The sequence below is a fragment of the Panthera leo genome, chromosome B2, assembly GCF_018350215.1.
Source record: "Panthera leo isolate Ple1 chromosome B2, P.leo_Ple1_pat1.1, whole genome shotgun sequence".
NCBI lineage: Eukaryota > Metazoa > Chordata > Mammalia > Carnivora > Felidae > Panthera > Panthera leo.
In genome coordinates this window covers 46,124,073-46,133,585 of record NC_056683.1, presented here as the reverse complement: position 1 = coordinate 46,133,585, position 9,513 = coordinate 46,124,073, and the positions used below count along the sequence as shown (strand labels likewise).

General features: G+C 36.0%; 1 non-coding gene across 1 annotated transcript; it reads right to left on the bottom strand.

The window, feature by feature from the left end:
* Positions 1–5,656: 5,656 nt before the first annotated feature.
* Positions 5,657–5,763, bottom strand: LOC122220818. The gene has a single exon (XR_006202998.1). It is a non-coding gene; the product is annotated as a U6 spliceosomal RNA (small nuclear RNA).
* Positions 5,764–9,513: the final 3,750 nt, after the last annotated feature.

The window sequence follows — 9,513 nt, the reverse complement described above, 5'->3', positions numbered from 1 at the left end:
GTATGCTGAAGATAAGATCAATATATATGCTCTTTACTTTTCAAGTGAACATGGAATATTCTCTAGAAGAGACCACATGTTAACCATGAAACGATTCTCAATATATTTAAGAAGATTTAAATCACATCAAGCATATTTTATGACAATAATGCAATGAAATCAGAAATTGATTATAGGAAAAAAACTAGAAGAAATACAAACACTTGTAGGCTAAATCATATGTTACTAACTACCAAAGGGTCAATGAAGGAATCAAAGACGAAATATATATATACTACCAAAGGGTCAATGAAGGAATCAAAGAGGAAATATATATATATATATATATATATATATATATATATATATATCACACAGAATATCACAGAATATCATTTTTATTTAAAAGTAAAACTGACAGGGGCTCCTGGGTGGCTCAGTTGGCTAAAGCTCCAACTTCGGCTCAGGTCATGATCTCACAGTTTGTGGGTTCAAGCCCTGCATTGGGCTCTGTGTTAATAGTTCAGAGCCTGGAGCCTGCTTCAGATTCTCTCTCTCTCTCTCTCTCTCTCTCTCTCTCTCTCTCTCTCTGCCCCTCCCCTGCTTGCACTTGGTCTTTCTACCTCTCTCTCAAAAAAAATAAACTTAAAAAATGTTTTAAAATATAAAACAAAGTAAAACTGACAGAAATGCTATGGTTACTCAGAATTGAGTCTTTGGCTGCTCTTTTGTTACAAATGGATGAACTTTACTTCAAGAAAAAATAACTGATGGTATTTGTTGCCAGTGGTAAAATTTGAGCTTTCAGGCAAAAATTAGAATTTTGGAAAGATTGTATTTATCACCGGGAGCTTGATATGATAGTTTCCCAAATGCTTAAAAGCTTTTCTTATATATCTATCCATCTATCTATCTATATAAAATTTATTGATTTATATAAATATTATATATATGTAAGTGATGAATCATGGGACTTATATATAAATATATACTAAATATATATTATATATTTTTATATATTATAATTTATTTCATATATATATAAAATTTATTGTCAAGTTAGCCAACATACAGTATATATAGTGTGCTCTTCGTTTCAGGGATAGATTCCCATGATTCATCACTTCCATACAACACCCCGTGCTCATTGCAACAAATGCCCTCCTCAATGTCCATCACCCATTTTCCCCTCTCCTCCACTGCCCACCAACAACCCTGAGTTTGTTCTCTGTATTTAAGAGTCTCCTGGGTTTGCCTCCCTCTCTGTTTGAAACTATTTTTTCCCCTTCTCCCATGATCTTCTGTTAAGTTTCTCAAGTTCCATATATGAGTGAAAGCATAAGTCTGTCTTTCCCTGACTGACTTATTTCACTTAGCATAATACCCTCCACTTCCATCCACATTGTCGCAAATGGCAGGACTTCATTCTTTCTCATTGCCAAGTAGCATTCCATTGTGTATATAAATCACATCTTCTTTACCCATTCTTCAGTTGATAGACATTTAGGCTCTTTCCATAATTTGGCTGTTGTTGAAAGTGCTGCTATAAACATTGGGATACAAATGCCCCTATGCATTAGCACTCCTGTATCCTTTGGATAAATTCCTAGTAGTGCTATTGCTGGGTCATAGGGTAGTTCTATTTTTAATTTTTTGAGGAACCTCCACACTGTTTTCCAGAGTGGCTGCACTAATTTGCGTCCCCACCGACAGTACAATAAGGTTCCCCGTTCTCCACATCCTTGCAACATTTGTTGTTACCTGAGTTGTTAATGTTAGCCATTCTGACTTGTGTGAGATGGTATCTCAATGTGGTTTTGATTTGTATTTCCCTGGTGATGAGTGATGTTAAGCATCTTTTCATGTGTCTGTTGGTCATCTGGATGTCCTCTTTGGAAAAGTGTCTATTCATGTCGTCTGCCTATTTCTTCACTGGATTATTTGTTTTTGGGGTTTTGAGTTTGGTAACTTCTTTATAGATTTTGGATACTAACCCTTTGTCTGATATGTCATCTATAAATATCTTCTCCCATTCTGTCAGTTGCCTTTTAGTTTTATTGATTATTTCCTTTGCAGTGCAGAAGCTTTTAATCTTGATGAGGTCCCAATAGTTCATTTTTGTTATTTCCCTTGCCTTTGTATACCTGTCAAAAAGTTGCTGCGATGAGATCAAAGAGGTTGTTGCCTGTTTTCTCCTCTGGGGGGTGGTTTTGATGGTTTCCTGTCTCACATTTAGGTCTTTCATCCATTTTGAGTTTATTTTTGTGTATGGTGTAAGAAAGTAGTCCAGTTACATTCTTCTGCATGTTTCTGTCCAGTTCTCCCAGGACCCTTTACTAAAGAGACTGTCTCTTTTCCATTGGATATTCTTTCCTGCTTGTCAAAGATTAGTTGGGCATACATTTGTGGCTCCAATTCTGGGTTCTCTATTCTCTTCCATTGGCCTATGTGTCTGTTTTGTGCCAATACCATGCTGTCTTGATGATTACAACTTTATAGTAGAGGCTAAAGTCTGGGATTGTGATGCTTCCCGCTTTGGTTTTCTTTTTCAACATTACTTTGGCTATTTGGGGTCTCTTCTGTTTCCAGATAAATTTTAGGATTGTTCTAGCTTTGAGAAGAATGCCGGTGCAATTTTGATTGGGATTGCATTGAATGTGTATATTGCTTTGGGTAGTATTGAGATTTTAACAATATTTGTTCTTCGATTCCATGAGCATGGGGTGTTTTTCCATTTCTTTGTGTCTTCTTCAATTTCCTTCATAAACTTCCTATAGTTTTCAGCATACAGATCTTTCACATCTTTTGTTAGATTTATTCCCGGGTATTTTACGTTCTGGGTGCAATTCTAAATGGGATCTATTTCTTGATTTCTCTTTCTGTTGCTTCATTATTGGTGTATAGAAATGCAACTGACTTCTCTACGTTGATTTTATATCCTGAGACTTTGCTGAATTTATGTATCAGTTCTAGCATCTTTTTGGTGAAGTCTTTCATGTTTTCCATGTGGAATATCATATCATCTGCAAAAAGTGAAAGTATGACTTCTTTGCCAATTTGGATGCCTTTTATTTCATCTTGTTGCCTGATTGCTGAGGCTAGGACTTCCTTCACTATGTTCTTCACAATGGTGAGAGTGGACCTTCATGTCATGTTCCTGATTGCAGGGGAAAAGCTCTGTTTTTCCCCATTTGACATTAGCTGTGGGCTTTTCATATAAGGCTTTTATGATGTTAAGGTGTATTCCTTCTATCCTGACTTTCTTGAGGGTTTTTATTAAGAAAGGATGCTACATTTTGTCAAATGCTTTTTCTGCATTTATTGGCAGGATCTTATGGTTCTTATCTTTTCTTCTACTAATGGGAGGTATCACATTGATTGATTTGTGAATATTGAACTAGCCCTGCAGCCTAGGAATGAATCCTACTTGACTATGGTGAATAATTCTTTTAGTATACTGTTGCATATGATTTGCTAGTATCTTGTTGAGAATTTTTGCATTCATGTTCATCGGGGATATTGGCCTGTAATTCTCCTTTTTAGTGGGGTGTCTGTGTGGTTAGGGAATCAAGGTAATGCTGGCTTCATAGAATGAGTCCAGAGGCTTTCCTTTCGTTTCTATTTTTTGGAACAGCTTGAGAAGAATAGGTACTAAGTCTGCTTTAAACTTTTGGTAGAATTCCCCTGGGAAGCCATCTGGCCCAGGACTCTTACTTGTTGAGAGATTTTTGATAACTGATTCAATTTATTCACTAGTTATAGGTCTGTTCAAATTTTTTATTTCTTCCCATTTGAGTTTTGGCAGTGTGTGGGTTTCTAAGAATTTGTCCATTTCTTCCAGGTTGTCCAGTTTGTTGACAAATAATTTTCATAGTATTCTCTAATACTTGTTCGTATTTCTGTGGTGTTGGTTGTGATCTCTCCTCTTTCATTCTTCATTTTATCTATTTGGATTCTCTCTCTTTTCTTCTTGAGAAGTATGGCTAGGAGTTTATAAATTTTGTTTATTTTTTTTTAAACTAGCTCTTAGATTCATTTATCTGTTTTACTGGGGGTTTTTTTGGATTTTATATTGTTTATTTCATCTCTAATCTTTATTATTTATTTTCTTCTGCTGGTTTTGGGATTTCTTTTCTGTTCTCCTTCTAGTTTTATTAGTTGTGCGGTTAGGTTTTGTGTGTTAGATTTTTCTTGTTTCTTGAGATAGGTCTGGATTGCAATGTATCTTCCCCTTAGGGCTGCCTTTGTTGCATTCCAAGGGGTTTGGACTGTCATGTTTTCCTTTTCATTTGCTTCCATAGATTTTTAATTTCTTCTTTAATTGCCTGGTTGACCCATTAATTCATTCTCTAGTAGTATGTTCTTTAACCTCCATGCATCCGGAGGCTTTCCAAATTTCTTCTTGTGGTTGATTTCAAGTTTCATAGCGTTGTGATATGAAAATATGCATGGTATGATTTCAATTCTTTTATATTTATTGAGGGCTGTTTTGTGCCCCAGTATGTGGTCTATCTTGGAGAATGTTCTATGTATACTCGAGAGGAATGTGTATTCTGCTGCTTTTGGATGAAAAGTTCTGAATATATCTTTCAAGTCCATCTGGTCCAGAGTATCATTCAAAGCCATTATTTCTTTATGGATTTTCTGCCTAGATGATCTGTCCTTTGTTATAAGTGGAGTATTAACATCCCCTGCAATTATTGTATTCTTACCAATAAGATTGCTTATGTTTGTGATTAATTGATTTATATATATGGATATACCAAGTCGGGGGCATCAACATTTATAATTGTTAGCTCTTCTTGATAGATAGACCCCTGTAATTATGATATAATGTCCTTCTTCATCTTTTGTTATAGTCTTTAGTTTAAAATCTAGTTTGTGTGATATAAGTATGGCTGCTCCAGCTTTCTTTTGACTTCCAGTAGCATGATAGATGGTTCTCCATCCCCTCACTTTCAATCTGAAGGTTCCTCAGGTCTAAAATGAGTCTCTTGTAGACAACTTATAGATGGATCTTGTTTTTTATTCATTCTGATACCCTGTGTCTTTTGATTGGAGCATTTAGTCCATTTACATTCAGAGTTATTATTGAAAGATATGGGTTTAGAGTGATTGTGATATCTGTAGGTTTCATGCTTGTAGTGGTATCTCTGGTACTTTGTGGTCCTTGCAACATTTCACTCACAGGATCCCCCTTAGGATCTCTTGCAGGGCTGGTTTAGTGGTGATGAATTCCTTCAGTTTTTGTTTGTTTGGGAAGACCTTTATCTCTCCTTCTATTCTGAATGACAACTTTTCTGGATAAAGTATTCTTGGCTGCATATTTTTTTCTATTCATCACATTGAATATTTCTTGCCACACCCTTCTGGCCTGCCAAGTTTCAGTGGACAGTTCTGCTACTACCCTTATGTGTCTACCCTTGTAGGTGAAGGCCCATTTTTCCCTAGCTGCTTTCAGAATTCTCTCTTTATCTTTGTATTGTTCCAGTTTCATTATGATATGCCATGGTGAAGACCTATTCTTGTTGAATCTGAAGGGAGTTCTCTGTGCCTCGTGGATTTGGATGTCTGCTTCCTTCCCCAGATTAGGGAAGTTCTCAGCTATAATTTGTTCAAGTAAACCGTTTGCCCCTTTCTCTTTCTCTGTTTCTTCTCGAACTCCTAAGATACAGATAAAAATATGGAATGTTTCACAAATGTGCACGTCGTCCTTGCACAGGAGCCAGGCCAACCTTCTCTGTATTGCTCCAATTTTAGTGTATGCGATGCCAAAGTGAGCACTGTATATGATCTGTAAAGGTAGGTGATCTTAACGTATATGTCTTTTAGATATGTCTTTGGATAAATTTAGTTGCTTATCTTAACTGCTAGAGAATTTCCTAGAAGAAAAGCACAAGCAGGTACCTAGACAGTCATTTGATTCCCTGTTAGTACAGGAAAATCCACCTCTGTCATTTAATATTTCCCATCTTTTATGTCTTTTGAATTTTCTCTGTCATAGTTTGTCATTGAGTTTGCATACTGATGAGAAAAAGCTGCGTAGCACCAAGAACATTTATTCAAACTGGAGAAGGCTCTGGAACAGTGTTACAAAAAGGTCTTAGAGAGGACAACTATATAATCAATTGGCTAGTTATAAATAAGGGAGTTTAGAGGAGAGAAGAGGAACAAGGTGAGACTTAGTGATGGAAACCAGAATCCAAGAGAAACCTGGAATCATTTATACCCTTAACTCTCTTCATTCAAAGCCATCTGATGTAATCTTTTTAAGAAAAGCTTAAATGCAATTGTAAAACATGCCCTTATGACAAGTAGTTAGTTTGACGCAATATTTCTGAGTTTCACTTTAAAAGTGGAAAACCGAAACATAAACACACGAGTTGTTAGGTGATAATACAAACTAATACATTTCAAAATTACATAAAGAAAATTTCCACAAGATATAGTCGTTTATTAATAATATATCCATATTACTGTAAGATTTCAGATGTTTTAAGAAAATGCTGATTTCCTTGCAAACTGTGGCCAGAGAACTCCTTAATCAACAAAAATTCATATTAAAGACTTTATCATGTAAAATTGAATGTTCCCCATATTTAAATATATACTACAGGAAAGATATTAGGAAAAGATATTGATAATTGCTATGGGTCTATGAAAATGCCATTTGACTTTGTCCTCTCTAATAATAGTGTCAGTTACATAAATGGAGATGTAAAAAGAATAATATTCAAATATAGAATTGAAATAAAGTGGAAAGAAACACTAATATCCTTTTAAAAGATAGTATTTTCAAACAGTGGGTAAATGATAATGTGATGGGATTTACCAGGTATAAAAATTAAGGCTTGCATTTAGATTAAAATACAAACAGCTTCTCAGATGACTGTGGTGGTCTGCCTTCAGTATCCACATTAATGTGGCCAGGAGATTTTAACGACCACAAATTCTACTGGAGCAAATATTGAGACAGAACTTGTCAAAACCCACATGTGATTTTGAGACTGCTTTAATAAAAGGACATTCACTAGATCAATAAAACTAATTGTTCTTCACTATTTTGGAGAGGGTAGCCAAATATGGAGGCTTGATTTAGATTCAAGGCACATTGTTTGAATAAAACAGGTTACATTTCAATGGTGATCTGGAATCCAGGATGTATAAATAAGTATGAAGGACCTGGAGCTATCAATTCTGAAAAGGAGAAAATGAAGAGAATAACTGAGAGTCAGAATCAAACATCTGAAAAGCCCTGAGGGAGAACACACTTGTGTTGTTCTGCTCCAGAGGGCTGAGCTATGACCAACGATTCGGTAGGAGTGAGACATTTTGGGTAATAAGAAACTGCATGGTAGAGCAGCAAAGTGTGCAAGCTCTGGAGCCAGACTGCTTAGGTTTCAATCTTCAGGGCACTGGGTGGCTCAGCTGGTTAAGCATCTGACTTCGGCTCAGGTCATGATCTTGCAGTCTGTGAGTTCAAGCCCCGTGTCGGGCTCTGTTGATGACAGCTCAGAGCCTGGAGCCTGCTTCAGATTCTGTGTCTCCCTCTCTCTCTACCCCTCCTGTGCTCATGCTCACTCGCTCTCTCTCAGAAATAAACAAACATTAAAAAAATCTAGTCTCCTTCTTTACCTAGGTGTATAATCTTGGGCTTGATTTTTCAACCTTGTGTATCCTATTATCTTAACCAAAAAAAGTACAATGGGCTCTGTTGAATACTAAATGGATCAATACAAGTAAACCATTTGGAGCATTTGGAATATTAGTGAAGGATCAATACATATTAGTTTCTCTTCTAGATTTTAGACCTCTCCAATAATAAAAGTGATTGTGATAAATGCTCGCTGTAGTGAAGCATGTATGCAAGTTTTTGCTTCCTGTAAACAAATTGTAGAATTTTTGTCTTGGATCCTCTTTGGTAGTGGTGATATTTAGAACTGCTGGTAATTATGACTCATTCATTATTAGGTATCTACATTTTTTGACACCTTTTACAGAGTCTTTGAAGAGTCAGATTATTAGGTGCACATCTAGGTATAAGGCAATGTGAATCATCCTGATTTCACTCCTTTTTATTTTACTTTTTCATGGTGGTTTCTTCTCTTTTCTCCTTCTCAAAATGCTTCTCTAAAGTTAATATAGTTTTTGATTTATTCAATGCAGATATAAATAATTGTTGTGTTGAAAAGTGAATTTTCCCAGGAAATGTATTTATATATATATTTCTAATATAACAGATGGTCTAAAGACTTTATCTAAAAGGGCTGTATATCTAATTTGAAATTTTAGTTAATGGTAACCCTTTGGTTGTAAGGAGACTCTGAAATTATTCATCAACAGTCACTAATTCTACTTTTGAAGAAAGATGATATCATTAACTCTCTACAACTTGTAGGGAGGGGTGGTAGACTGCAACAAAGAGATATGGGAAGTGTCATTATTAATTGAGCACAAATGTGAATTATGGTCCCTGTAATACCCTAGAGATTCCTTTTAGTCTCCTTGTCCATTCATTTTCATAGATAAGGTTTTGCCAAGTCTCTTTCCGAGGTTTCTTGTCTTTTCAAAAAATATTTCTCCATTTACTTCTTGCTCCTTAACACATTTTTAAATTATTTTTTTAATGTTTGTTTATTTTTGAGAGAGAGAAAGAGACAGAGCACAAGTGGGGGAGGGGAGAGAGAGAGGGAGACACAGAATCCAAGGCAGGCTCTGTGCTGACAGCTCAGTGCAAGGCTCGAACTTACAAACTGCAAGTCATGACAGGAGCTGAGTTGACACTTAACTGACTGAACCACCCAGGAGCCCCTCCTTAATATTTTTAAAGCTTCGTTTACCATCAGCTGTTTCATGACTCCCAAAATTTTACCTCCAAACCACTCTCATAGGTCAAAAATTGTATTCCCTTGGAATTGTAAAGTTTAAAAAACCCCTCAAACTCAGCGTTGCTAAAGTTGAACTGAACGGTTTCTTCCTATAAACCTGGTTCTGCTCCAAGTTTCCCTATAGCATGTAAAGGAATCTCCATTAATAGTTGAACAAGACAAAAACCTAGGAGTCCTGCTTCCGTCTTCTCTCTTCTTTTCCCTCACCTCCTTATATCCAATCTGGCATTGAGGGCTATATATTTTACCTCTTAAATATCTCTCAATTCTGTATATGCCTTTGCAATCAATAACTTCTGCCACATTCCCAAGGTTCAGAAGCTTTCTAACCTCTCCCATTCCTTCCATTCCTTCCCCCTTTCAGTCCATTCTTAATAAGGAAACTAAAAAGTACAAACAGAAAATGTTCTTTCTTTCCTTACTTATAGATAACTTTAATATGAGATAATTGACATAGAATAAACTGCACATACTTATAGAATATAAGCTGCCCATATAACATGTAAAATTTAATAAGTGTTGACATATGTGTAATCCCCAAAATTACAGAAAAAAAAACCCATGATAATGAACAAACCACACAAAATTTCCTTCTGCCCCTTGTACTCCTTGTCTTATTCCCCTCCTTATCTGCACTCCTTGCTCT